We start from the raw sequence: 13,441 nt of genomic DNA, 5'->3' as shown, positions 1-13,441 counted from the left end.
TGTTTACAGAATCGTCGATTGATTTTATAACTTACGTCGAAGCCACCTATCGTGTCTAATTAGATTATTAAATTAATTTAAAGTCATCTAAATACGTCATAGGTTAAAAATCAGAGGTTAAACTAACATACAACGGGTCCTAGGGTATGTCGATTTGGCCGAAACAAAAGGGGGTCGAAAGCGAAGAACGAAGTTAAACAATTGTTTTATTTATGCCCTACCTTGAACACGAGGATATGTAAATGAGACGGGGGTGTACGACCGACAGAAGGAGCGGTTTCTTTTCCCATCTCAAGTCAACGCGGGTGTTCATGGTGGTACTTTAACTCATACTCGGACTAACTAGTTTCATAGTTAATTTAAAAACAATCGATAAACAAAACGAAAACAAACCAAAAAACAAACTAAAAAAAAAAGGCATAAGAAAACGAAATAAAAAGAGGAAAGAGAAGGGGATTTGATGCACCCTCAACCTACATGTATCGTTGACACCGTCTTGGGTCGTAATCGATGGTAGATTTTATCTCGAGAGGCCGTCGTCGACGAAGAATAAAGCAAACACGCGTTTTGGAAAGTTTCTGGACAGCGATTTTAAAACAGTGATATCTCCCTCGTTTCACGACGAAAATTCGATTCGAAAGATGTTTTGGAAACTAGAAAGAGAGGAGAACAGGGATCTTAAAGCAACCCCTGCTCGTTTTGGGTTATTGGGCACGAAAAACGAGCACAAACAGAACTGGACAGACAAGAAGAAACCGCGAAAACAGAGTGTTATTTCACTCTGTTTTTCGAGGGATTTCGTGTACTCTCAAGGGCAATTTGGCTCGTAATTCTTTGTCTAATGTGTATATGGATGTTATGTGGTTAATTAGGAACAAGAAACTCGAATTTTTATGGAGTTTTGATGGAGGAACGAAAGGGTTTTCGAAGAGGACACACAAACAGTTTCAGTTTGTGTGTCGGTTTTGTTTAGGGTTTTTGGAGGATGTTTAGGGTTTGTTTCTGAGGTTTAAAGCTTGTAAGTGATGTTTGGATGTATGGAGAACTTAGAGGAATGAATGTATGGTGAAGGGGTGGTATTTATAAGGAGTTAAAGTAGGGTAAAAGAGAGGGAGAGGCAGTCGGGCCTGCTCACGTATAGCTGCTGTCCAGCAGCTTTTGTGAGGGTTTGAGAGGGGTTTTCTTGGTGATTAAGCTAGGATAATATGGGTAGGATACTAGGGTATGGGTTAGGGTTAATGGGTACGGGTCTTGGTAGTGTTTGGAGCGGGTTTGGGCTCGGGATTTGAGCTGCCAAAACAGGGGCTGCTCGGTTTGATGCGGGCTGTTTGGGGCTTGTTTTGGACGAGAATTTGGGCCGTGGTTGGGGGGTTCGAACAAGGGTGGATGGGTACTGGTCTAGGTGGGTTAGTGTACTCGAGATTCGTGCCAATTCGTAAAGGAAACGGGCTCAAAAACCGAGCTAAAATCGAGCTCAAAAACACACGGTTGAAACGAGTTTTCTTCGCTTTTCAAATCGATTTTTCAAATCAATTAATCCATTAAAATAAATGACTTTTCAAATCAAATATATTCATAAAATGATTTTTCAAATCAAATATTTATTTTATTTTCAATAAAATAAACTTGGGAAAATAAATTCAAAATAAAATAAAATAAATTGAATTTACCTAAAAAAAGCCATAATTTAAATATCATTTAAATTAATAAAATGCTCCGTCGACAACGCTCATTCTACATCGTAAAACGAACCCAAATAATGACAATGACAACTAATAAATACATGTGTCCTATCATCATCGGGTGTTTGTCGGGTTCTCTATAAATTCCAATATCGACGGATACGGGTATCTACAGAGCCCCCACTTTGACTGAGGCTTGGACAAGGCGAAAGTCAAAGTATACCCCAGGTCCCTCTCGACCTGAGGATTCTGCGGGTCGTTTATAGTCCATTAGACTTACGTATGTAAGCTCGCCAGCCATAAGAAGAGATCATACCTGAAACTTCGTTGGGGATTGACTCTTGCTTCTGTTGCGTCAAATTGTCATCATTGATCATCGACCCATAAAATTGCATATATGGTGGATTGAGCCTTATCCTTAGGCGCCTACGTATCCGTTTCTGACGGAATCAAACCCGCGTCGTAGTTCGGCAACTGCTGACACATGCCCAAAGTTTATCATCTGCTGGCGTATGTCCAAAATTCATCATTTGTTGACACTTGCCCAAAACTTATCATCTGCTGGCACTTGTCCGAATGGGACAGGACTTTCCAAGGAGGTTGCCGCCGCTTTCATCATTTGCTTTCAGCTACGGAATTCTTCCATTTCATACTCTTGTATCGAATTGAATTCTTGGTGGATGTCATCCTTTACATCTTGATAATGGTCTCTGAAGCCAACGGCTTCAGAGCCCCCAGTTTGAAATGGCTCTAAAGTCGAAGACTTTAGAGCCCCCAGTTGAAGCATATCCTGCTATAATTGAAACACAAAAACGTACTAGCAATAATCATTACATAAGCACATTTGGATCATCGATCTTGAAATTGGATCATTTGAAATACTGGGTCATCGACCCGAAAATTGAATTTGAAAATTTTGAATGATTGGGTCATCGACCCGAATTTTTGAATTTGAAAATTTTGAATGATTGGGTCATCGACCCGAAAATTGAATTTGAAAATGTTGAATGATTGGGTCATCGACCCGAATTTCGAATTTGTCATCATTTAGAATATTGGGCCATCGGCCCTTCAAAAATTTAATTTTGAATTTTTGAATTTCGAAGGATTGGATCATCGACCCACAAGGATTCCACTACTTGGATCATCTATCCACAATTCGCAAAAAGTTTTTGGAATTTTGAAATTTTGAATTTTTTTTTTTTTTTTGAAATCGAACCTTGATGGGTGAGCATGAAATATGACTCAGACACTCCGGATGACTTGCAAACAACGTGGGCGTAGCCCGCTACCGTAAAACAAAAAAGGAAAATAAAACCGTAAGTGTGCACGGGCTTTAATTCAAATATGGACTTGCTGGGGGTAGAAATGTAAATTGGCCATTCCGGCGCCAAAGATGGCAAATGGAAATCACAAGGTCGTCGAACTTGGGACGGAGATATCGTATGGCATGGGCGTGCTCCCGAGGGCACATGGGAATCAAGATCACTTGACATTGACAAGGTGGATTAAACTCACGGAGCAACAACTTTGGCTTCGCCCAGACACTAAACACGTACTCATTTTATGAGAACACTTAGACATCACACATCACTCTTGTTGGGAAAATTCTGTCACTCTTCTCCTCGCCTTCTATCTTTTCAGCGGGTTTTCATCATTTCTTGCCACCGCCTTCTTTCTTTTCAGCGGGTTTTCATCATTTCTTGCCACCGCCTTCTTTCTTTTCAGCGGGCTTTTATTATTTTTTCTTCCACGCCTTCTTTCTTTTCAGCGGGTTTTTCATATTTTCTGTTCCCAACACAAACTCACATCTATATGACTCAGCATCTTTGCCTAAACCGTTAGATAAAGCTCATTCTGAGACTTGATACTATTCATCCGAACCTATATCCTTATCCTAGCCTACATCGAGTGCTAAGACTAACGCAAACAAAGGTGGCTTCATTTGGACTTGGTTAAGACCTGTAAGAAACCGACAAGATGACAACTTGGTTGATGAGTGGATTGAATCCCTTATTCTGAAGGACTGCCTACGTATTCGCGTGGAGCGAAATCAAATCCGACGTAGTTCGATCAAGGTGCATAAACATGGCATTTTGATTGTGTGTACACACTCAAAGGTTTCACCTAAGGTATCATGTCGTATCCCATTCTAGCACTGTAAGGTCTTGTTAAATCCGTGTCTAGGGTTGGTAACAAAAGGTTTTGATTCTTTGGGATGTGGAGCTTGGTAAAAATAGGTTCGTAAGGTAAACCATCATTCTGAAGGTTCATTTTGTGGTGCTAAGGTCAATGGCTATGGCTTATAACGTGGTTGGAAATGGTGTCTCAGATTTGATGAAACCCGAGTACAAATGGGTTGGAAAATGATGTGGGTTCAAATTTCCATGTCTGGACCCTAAAGGCTGGGTGTAACAACACAAGCGGAATAATTCTCAAAATTCCCGACTATCCCTTTGTAACTGTCTCAGGAAGGACTTAGAGGGTAAAGAGGTTACTACTTAAGCTTTTGGGCTTCGCCCATTGAACCTCAACTATGGGTACTTGACTTGAATTCTGGCTTCCGTAACTTCGACATTCAACCAAAAAGCATTCTGCAATAACTTCAACATCTTTTTTCTTTTTTCTTTTTCTTTCATCTTTTTTTTTTTTTTTTTCATTTTTCCAATTTTTTTCATCTTTTTTCTCTCTTTGAAAACGATCTTCTATTCATTCTCTTAGTCATAAATGGATACACCTTGAAAACTGGGCTTCGCCAACTAATTTGGGTAGGAACTAACAATTCCTTGTTAGAACGGGTTGATATCTTCTCTCTTCGAGATGGGATGATTTTGTTGGGGAAAAGGCTTGCCTTCCATCATCGATAGGGGAAACAAGTAGCTAGTCCGGGTTCGTCCTAGAATCATCTAAAAGCTTGTCAAAAGCACTGGTTCTGATGGAGGTTTTCTACCGCCAGACATGGAATAGGTAAAGGAATCAAACACGGAATCCTATTGTACCTTACATTTGAAACATGACATATTTCTACCCCAGGGATGCCTTTGAGTGTGTTGTGCATTTTATCATGCTTTCGGAATGATTGGGGATTGAAAACAAGACATATTTGAAAACAAAACTGCAACTTTTTTATTGGAATGACACATGATTAATAGACTCGAAGGAACGACTCCTAGGACATACCTAGGTCATCGCGGAAAAAAATGACTCAAATTCAAGAAAAGAAAGTCCTAGACTCGACTCGACTAAGAAAAGAAAACAGATCCCGACTCATAATTTTCAAATCTGGTCTTGAGCTTTCTCTTGTTGTTCATTGTCGGCTTAGATGCTCGGCTCTTGTCCTTGATCCCTTTGATGGTCGGCCTCCATCCCGAGGTAGTCCTCCGAGGATCTACGCCAGTGATGTAGGTTGGTGAATCGAATTATCTTTTATTAACTTCGTTAATAAGAGGAGTACATTCTAGAGCAAGACTCCTGACTTGAATTTCATTCTTCGGGTTTGGCAAGAATTCAGAGCAATCCAAAAATATTTTCCCGATAAACACCCCTTTCAAGTGACATGGGCGGATAAGATGGGAATAATCGACATTGTCTTTGACAGAAACAAAGTTGGCGTGATCGCCAAATGGATTGGTGATGTTATTGGGTTTAACAGTTGGGATCGAGAGTGTTCCATTCTCAATCATGTCTTGGATTTCGTGCTTGATCGATAACACCTTTCAGTATCATGGCCTTTCCCTTGATGAAAGGCACAGTAGGCATTTGGTTTATACCATTTACCTTGTTGATCAGCGGGAGGGTCCGGAGTTGGACCAATAGGCTTCAGCTTTCCTTGGGCTATGAGCCTTTGGAGGGCGTATGTATAAGTGCATCCGATATCGGTGAATGCCCTCGGAGCTTGGCGCTGCGACTTCTTCGATTGCCCTTCTAAGAGATTGATGGCTTCATCAATATGGGCCATTGTTGGGGCCTTGCCCTTAGACGATGAGGCCCCTTGGTACCCTTTCGGCTTTTCAGCCTCTGCCCTTATGACATCATCTTCTACCTTTATCCCAATTCTTATCAATTCTTTGAAAGAGCCAAAATTCTGGTATTTCAGAGCATTGCGGTAAATAGGTCGTAGATTCTTTACGAACTTATCTACCATTTCAACTTCGTCAGGCTTCTTGGCTAACTTCACGCTTTCAGCGCGCCATCTTGCAAGGAATTCAAGTAAAGCCTTCTTTGACTTTTCGTGTCATCACCTCCAATGTTCTTATGTTGGTTTGAATCTCGACATTATCAGCATAGTGCTTGCAGAACTCCACCGTAATATCTTCGAAAGTGGGGAAGTTCTTAAGGTCCAGATTGTAGAACCACGCCTTCGGGTGTTCATCCAGGGATTGGGCGAAAATTTCAAAGAGCATGTCAGCAGGTACTCCCTTCAGTGCTAAGTACCCCTTATAGGCCTTAACATGGTGGACTGGATCTTCTCTGCCCTTAAACTTTGGGATATCAGTGAGTACCATGTTTGTGGGCAACTTATCCTGAACTGGGGAATAGGCCCTAGCATTTTCGTAGTGGATGTTCTTCCCCTGGGAGAGCTTCAGACGGTCTTCGATGAATTTGAACCGTTTCTCCAGATCAGTCAGAGGTGGGGTAGATGAAGAGGAATCTTCACCCAGCTTAGATTCGATTGCATCCATTCTGGTCATCATGAGGTTCACGGCCTCAGTGAGCTTGTTAACAGCATCTTCCATTGCTTGACGTCGGGTTTTTGGCGGCCTTTCTACAAGAAAACCCCGTACTGAGTCAATATTTAAAGTAAGAGCCCCTGCACACTTAAGGACACGACCCCAACTTGACTCAAACAAAGACTCGACTTGAGACTAACTAACCAAAGGTTCGACTCACGGTTGGATTTAGACCTTGGTTCATTTTAGACTCGACGAAACGACATGACTCAAACTGCCATAGCACGATTCTAAACTGGACTCGGTGTGACTAAACCCGTGATTGGACCAACATAGTCCTTAGGTTCGAGTGAAACTTCCTAAAGGGCTTAGCTTGGACGTTTCTGTGGACTATCCTAGACCAAATGGTCGACCAACATGACTCAAAGCCCAAGAGGTGAGCTTGGGTGACCCAACAAGGTCGTGTTCTAGACTCTTAGAACGAAACACACCCGGCCTAACACGGCCATGACCCGGACACGACTCGACGCATTTCATGCTTTGTTGAGGTTCGAGAGGCATTTTGGATTGGTTTTGAAAAAAAAACGAAAGATTGATTCGAAAATGAGATTTGAAATGGGCAGCATGCCGGCTATAAAAGCTCATTTTGGGCCGAAAATTCTAGTCCTATTTGGGCAGCATTCCGCGTTTTTTAAAACCATGCTATTTTGAAAGTAAGTTGTTCAAAAGTTCGGTTTTGAAAAGGACATGGGAATTTTCGAAAAACAAGACTCGGGAAAACACATTGCACATTGTCATTCTCATGTTATAAGGAAGTATGCTCCTAGACACCTCTAAGTCTCGGCAAGTCTTCTACAAGAAGGTCTATGCCCTCCATCCTTTTGCGGTCTTATAGAGCAAGGTGTCTTAAGGTAAAGTACCTAGAAGATCGTCCCCACTCCCAAGAACCACGCGAGGCGAAGTGGAAGCGAGCAATGTGCAGCTTCCTGGCATAGTGGGACGTCGCCCCCCACGCATCACGAAGAAACGCTGGGACGGCCCGGGCAAGTCCTTAAGGGTTTATGCATGAATCGTAGCACTATGAGTAATGTTTTACTTTCCAACACTTTCTTTTCAAGTTTCACCTCGGAGGAAAAGACCCTAGAAACACAGTGTAACTAGTCCTCTTTTCCCCAGTGAGTCGCCAAATCGTGGACAAGGCCCTCGGGAGGCTGCGTCCGCGGGATCCACACCCGCATAATTGACTCGAGGTTCTTTCGAATCGAATTAAGACAAATTAGAGTCGCCACCAAGTTTTTTGGGAACTTGGAACCGTTCAAGTCAACTTTACACCTTTCATCGAAAAGCATAAAGCCAATCGACTACGAGTGATTAAAGATAAAGACTTGTACCCTATATCACTCGATTTGAATGACTCTCGTAATCCAATGGTATTTAGACGGATCCACAAACCATAGATCTTGAGTAAGGGGTGAGGGTACGTGTTGGGAAGCCCATAAGGACACCCAACCCCGCCCGTCAATAACGGCCTCTACTAAGTCAAGTGTCGGATTTCAAACAAGGTCATAGCTACTACGATGTATGAAATGCAAACGTTGTTTTAACCCTATCATGTGACAACAATTTCTATGTCGTTTTAGATGCAACTAAACTAACTTTGTCAAAGTTGTAATTTAGCATGTGGGTTGATTGATCTAGCAACATTCAAACGAAACAAACAAGGCTTGATGGGGAATGGGGGAGCCGTTGGGATCTACCTATTACAAACCAGGCATTTCATGCCGACACAACAATAAATTAAAGATACAACTCGATCTAAATACAATTGCTACATACAAAATAATACGCGACAATACACACGGCCGTTTGGCCTAGAAAACCGTGCACATGAGGGGTGGCCCACGGCTCACATGACCCACGGCCTTGGGTCACTCCTCGTAATGCGTGCTCGCGCTTAATCTCGTCGAATTAGACATAGGGCTACGCACCAAAGCATGCATTAGCATAAACCGGGCCATGTTGCTTTAGACAACACGCGGTTTACTACGCTTCTACAAGCATTGGGAACAACCGTCTAACCAAACAAGACCAAGGTTTTTGAAGAGGTTTTGACTCAAAAAGAAGTAAAACAAACTTGAAAGATTACAACTCGATAAACAAACTGTAAATTACAAGCTACAAAACAACAAAGAACAAAGGATAAACAAGGAACGGAAAACGAAACGAGAAAGGCAAGACACACGGCCAACTCACGGCCCAACCAACGGCTAAGACAAATTCAACCTAGTTCCTAAGTTAGATTCATTGGTTAGATCGAATGATTGCGAAAAGGGATAGGAAACAAGTTAGAAAACGAGTTAAAAACGATGTTGATTGATTGTCGCATGAGGGTGCATTCTACACGGCCTAAATGGTCTAATTAGGTCAAATTCGCTAATTAATTTAACTCATCGAGTGTCAATAAGAAGGTGCTAATCACGCACTCTTATTCTAGCGAGAAATTAAGTGAAAGAGAGAGATGCATTCAATTGTTTACAGAATCGTCGATTGATTTTATAACTTACGTCGAAGCCACCTATCGTGTCTAATTAGATTATTAAATTAATTTAAAGTCATCTAAATACGTCATAGGTTAAAAATCAGAGGTTAAACTAACATACAACGGGTCCTAGGGTATGTCGATTTGGCGAAACAAAAGGGGGTCGCGAAGAAGAACGAAGTTAAACAATTGTTTTATTTATGCCCTACCTTGAACACGAGGATATGTAAATGAGACGGGGGTGTACGACCGACAGAAGGAGCGGTTTCTTTTCCCATCTCAAGTCAACGCGGGTGTTCATGGTGGTACTTTAACTCATACTCGGACTAACTAGTTTCATAGTTAATTTAAAAACAATCGATAAACAAAACGAAAACAAACCAAAAAACAAACTAAAAAAAAAGGCATAAGAAAACGAAATAAAAAGAGGAAAGAGAAGGGGATTTGATGCACCCTCAACCTACATGTATCGTTGACACCGTCTTGGGTCGTAATCGATGGTAGATTTTATCTCGAGAGGCCGTCGTCGACGAAGAATAAAGCAAACACGCGTTTTGGAAAGTTTCTGGACAGCGATTTTAAAACAGTGATATCTCCCTCGTTTCACGACGAAAATTCGATTCGAAAGATGTTTTGGAAACTAGAAAGAGAGGAGAACAGGGATATTAAAGCAACCCCTGCTCGTTTTGGGTTATTGGGCACGAAAAACGAGCACAAACAGAACTGGACAGACAAGAAGAAACCGCGAAAACAGAGTGTTATTTCACTCTGTTTTTCGAGGGATTTCGTGTACTCTCAAGGGCAATTTGGCTCGTAATTATTTGTCTAATGTGTATATGGATGTTATGTGGTTAATTAGGAACAAGAAACTCGAATTTTTATGGAGTTTTGATGGAGGAACGAAAGGGTTTTCGAAGAGGACACACAAACAGTTTCAGTTTGTGTGTCGGTTTTGTTTAGGGTTTTTGGAGGATGTTTAGGGTTTGTTTATGAGGTTTAAAGCTTGTAAGTGATGTTTGGATGTATGGAGAACTTAGAGGAATGAATGTATGGTGAAGGGGTGGTATTTATAAGGAGTTAAAGTAGGGTAAAAGAGAGGGAGAGGCAGTCGGGCCTGCTCACGTATAGCTGCTGTCCAGCAGCTTTTGTGAGGGTTTGAGAGGGGTTTTCTTGGTGATTAAGCTAGGATAATATGGGTAGGATACTAGGGTATGGGTTAGGGTTAATGGTTATGGGTCTTGGTAGTGTTTGGAGCGGGTTTGGGCTCGGGATTTGAGCTGCCAAAACAGGGGCTGCTCGGTTTGGTGCGGGCTGTTTGGGGCTTGTTTTGGACGAGAATTTGGGCCGTGGTTGGGGGGTTCGAACAAGGGTGGATGGGTACTGGTCTAGGTGGGTTAGTGTACTCGAGATTCGTGCCAATTCGTAAAGGAAACGGGCTCAAAAACCGAGCTAAAATCGAGCTCAAAAACACACGGTTGAAACGAGTTTTCTTCGCTTTTCAAATCGATTTTTCAAATCAATTAATCCATTAAAATAAATGACTTTTCAAATCAAATATATTCATAAAATGATTTTTCAAATCAAATATTTATTTTATTTTCAATAAAATAAACTTGGGAAAATAAATTCAAAATAAAATAAAATAAATTGAATTTACCTAAAAAAAGCCATAATTTAAATATCATTTAAATTAATAAAATGCTCCGTCGACAACGCTCATTCTACATCGTAAAACGAACCCAAATAATGACAATGACAACTAATAAATACATGTGTCCTATCATCATCGGGTGTTTGTCGGGTTCTCTATAAATTCCAATATCGACGGATACGGGTATCTACAAACATATATGAGTATGTTAGTATATAGATCTACCTTTCTTTCAGAAAGGTCCGTTGAGTCCCTTCATGCAAAGGTAGATATGGCTCTTTAAGATCTGCAGCTTCTCAAGAATGGCGGCAATATTCTTATTGCTGGTGTTCAGGACGATGTGGAGCAAGCAAGAACTACCTCTACGCTTCATGGTAACCGGTATAATGTCATACTTGACATGCTGAGGGAGATTGTCAACAACACCGAGTGCTTAGTTTATATCTTAAACATGCTCAATCCTTTAAATCCACAATAATTTGGATTTTCAGAGCAGTTGGTGTTGTGATGAGGTGTATATAATGGTAGTGATAATGTAAGTAAGGGTAATGGATACTATGTTTTGGTGGAGACTTAAATGATCGGTCATCTCTTGATGATTGAGGTTAATCTTGGAAGACTTTATAGAGAATACGCCTGGGGTCATGGTGATTTTCTTTCTGGGTATTAGTCAGATGTCAATCTGAAGTAACATTGATGATCTTAGGTGTTATTGCTTATTTTGCTGGTGATCCGTTTTATAGCTCTTGTAGTTTGCTTTAGGATTATCTCTTTCCTCATCCTTCCTAATTTTGTTAACCCTTGGTCTGTATCAAACAATTTCTTATTTTTATGTTTAATTGACTATTTGCTTAGTTCTTATTGTGCATGTCTTATTTTGTTGATCTTGTGTGCTAATTTTGCATGGTATTATTCTAGTCTCTTATCCTTTTCGATGAAGTCAAGAGGGGGAAATAGATCTAAGATTCGATTCATTTAGTTGTCAACCCTTTAGACTCTTTCAATGATTCGTTCTCTGCCTCTAGCTTGTGTTTCAAAATCGTCTATAATGGTTTGATTTTGACATTACGGTTGATACCTTGTTTTCTTTGACACTTGGTTTATTTGACTATAGATGATATCTATATATTTGAGGGGGAACTACCTTAGAAATAAATTTTAGGAAAGACTTGACATTATCAAAAAGGGGGAATTTGTTGGCCCTAGGTTTTAATGGGTTTTGAAGCATGTCAAGTTAACTTTTTATTTCTAAGCGATTTTATTTTACGCTTTTATGAGCTTGATATGTTTTGTAGTGTTTATTATTTAGGTACTCAGGCTTTGATTCAAGCGAAGCGTATTATGAAGATGATCAACGTAAAACTGTAACATCTATGAGATCGTCCTGAAATCCTAGAAATAGGTTAAGGACATATCATGTAAAAGAGTATCTTAGAACTATGCACAAAGTAAAACTGACCTTGAGGGAACGGTGTCCTCAGTCAAGGGAACGGTTACCTCAAATTCTGAAGAACTCTGCTATATCTTCAGGAAACGGTATCCTCAGTTGAGGAGATTGTATCCTCAGGACCCGCAGTAAGTTCGAATTTTAATTATTTTATAAAACTCTTTCTATCTCGTTTTGTTTATCTCAAAATTATAATATCTCGTTTTATTTTATGGAATCTTTGCTAGGATTAAATCTAGACTTGTATATCTTTTGAGGAAAGATTTTGATATATCTTGTTTACCAGATATTATGAAATCTCTCAACATAAAGATATACTAAGATTTGGTTTTATCCAAACAAGATTCTTACTCTTTGATAGGGATGGCAACGGACCGGATCTGGACCGGATCCAGCTAGATCCATATCCAGATCCGCATTTTCCACAATGGATTCAGATCCGATCCATATCCGACGGGTCCAATTTTCTCAGATCCAGATCCATATCCGACGGGTCCGGATCGGATATGGATCTTATGTGGATCTAAGACAATATCAAAATAAACAACAAACACAATAGTCTTATAAGTTAAGCAACACGAACTACCCATGCGAAATTAAGTGTGCCAATAACAAACTAGGTCAGTGGCATATTGTACGCACACAATAGCATTTCAACTTCATCTTTTAGAACAACGAAGTGGCATAAAGTCTACAAAATACAATGTCAGTGGCCAAATTAAGTGGCATAACTTGTAACAATCACTAAGTTATGTCATGCACTACCAACTTTTATTTTTTTTATACTATAAATTTATGACTTATGAAATCACTAAATGAGTAATTTGATAATTTGTTTTTTATTTTTTATTAAAAACGGGTCTGCGGATCGGATCTGGATCTGATTGGCAAGATCCAGATCCGCTTTATAAGTAATGGATCCATATCCGATCCATATCCAACGGGTCCCAAAAATTAGGATCCATATCTGATCCATGCGGGTCGGGTCCTGCGGATCTGGAGCAGATCCTGGATCCATTGCCATCCCTACTCTTTGAAAAGATATTTTATATTGTGAAAAATATTCTATTTTTCTTTAAAATTGTTAACCAAATTTTGTTAAAGATTTTACTTAATCTTTTCAGTTATTCTTTCATAAAATATACCTTGTATTTTATTCATTTAAAATCTATCTTTGGCCAAAATATTTTGAGAATGATTATCTTTTGTTATTTTATGAAAAACCTAGATTTGAAGTGTGCATCAAGAAATACATGGGAAACCCTAATTCGAAAGGTTTATGGTGTTTACTCGTGTGTGCCTCTTTATAAATGCACATCTAAACTTCAAACTTAGATACACGATTTATACGAACTTTCTTGATTAAATTGAGATTTTGCAAAATCATTTCCGCTGCTTTAAGCTTTATTCTTAATCGTTCATTTTGCAAATTGCTTTTGAAAGTTGAAGCCT

Source organism: Silene latifolia, chromosome 1 (genome assembly GCF_048544455.1).
Source record: "Silene latifolia isolate original U9 population chromosome 1, ASM4854445v1, whole genome shotgun sequence".
NCBI classification, from domain to species: domain Eukaryota; kingdom Viridiplantae; phylum Streptophyta; class Magnoliopsida; order Caryophyllales; family Caryophyllaceae; genus Silene; species Silene latifolia.
The sequence above is the reverse complement of the archived record's forward strand: the minus strand, read 5'-3'. Positions refer to the sequence as shown.